The sequence below is a fragment of the Mandrillus leucophaeus genome, unplaced genomic scaffold, assembly GCF_000951045.1.
Source record: "Mandrillus leucophaeus isolate KB7577 unplaced genomic scaffold, Mleu.le_1.0 Scaffold1234, whole genome shotgun sequence".
NCBI classification, from domain to species: Eukaryota; Metazoa; Chordata; class Mammalia; order Primates; family Cercopithecidae; genus Mandrillus; species Mandrillus leucophaeus.
Genome location: NW_012100699.1, coordinates 178,195 through 179,318, shown reverse-complemented (window position 1 = coordinate 179,318; position 1,124 = coordinate 178,195). Strand labels below are relative to the sequence as shown.

At 46.4% G+C, this 1,124-nt stretch overlaps 1 protein-coding gene across 1 annotated transcript in view; it reads right to left on the bottom strand.

Moving 5' to 3' along the window:
• The window catches only part of POU5F1 (POU class 5 homeobox 1), a 22,602-nt gene that overhangs the window by 17,020 nt on the left and 4,458 nt on the right, over window positions 1–1,124 (bottom strand). The gene's annotated exons all lie outside the window — the stretch shown is intronic.

Below are 1,124 nucleotides of genomic sequence, written 5' to 3'. Positions count from 1 at the left end.
CCACACAAGTAAGGATTACATGAGATAATCCTTGCCAGTGTTAATGTAGGACCTAACAATAAGAAATCAAGAACTAGTAGCTGCTATTGTAAGGTGTATTATTAGTAACAGCAAAATGAACAGCACTTACTAGGCTTAAATGTTTGCTCGATGAAAAAAAATGATATTGGTTAGAAATATATTTTGCTCAGGTCACCAGGGTTCTTATTAACTACTGGTGGTGGCAGGAGGTGAATGTCAGAAAAAGGCCAGTTTTTCCCATTTCCTGGATTTGAAAAAGATGGATAAGATTTATTTCACCTGGCCAGGTAAGGTGGCTCACACCTGTAATCCCAGCACTTTGGGAGGCCCAGGCGGGCAGATCACGAGGTCAGGAGTTTGAGACCAGCCTGGCCAACATGGTGAAACCCCATCTTTACTAAAAATACAAAAATTAGCCAGGCATGTTGGTGTGCGCCTGTAATCCCAGCTACTCGGGAGGCTGAGGCAGGGGAATCGCTTGAACCTGGGAGGTGGAGTTTGCAGTGGGCCGAGATCGTGCCATTGCACTCCAGCCTGGGCAATAAGACTAAAAAAAAAAAAAAAAAAGACTATTTTCACCTGAAGGGAAGGCTTAGGAGCTTAAGGACAGTGGCTTATTTATTTATTTTTTTTTTTGAAACGGAGTCTTGCTCTGTCACTCAGCCTGGAGTGCAGTGGTGCTATCTCGGCTCACTGCAAGCTCTGTCTCTGGGTTCATGCCATTATCCTGTCTCAGCCTCCCCAACAGCTGGGACTACAGGCGCACACTGCCACACCCAGCTAATTTTTTGTATTTTTAGTAGAATGGGGTTCCACCGTGTTAGCCAGGATGGGCTCAATCTCCTGACTTTGTGATCTGCCTGCCTCAGCCTCCCAAAGTGCTGGGATTACAGGTGCGAACTACCGTGCCCGGCAACAGTGGGTTATTTCTTAGAGACCTATTCCTTGACTGGGGGAAAGGGTGAGGGTCTTATACTTCTGTCCTACTCTTGCTAATACCTAAGACCTAGTCCTTTTGGCACCACTGGGTACATAAAACAAGGTCTGGGTCAGGGATGAATTCCCCCAGGCGGGAGGAGATAGCATCAGGATCTCAGTGAAGC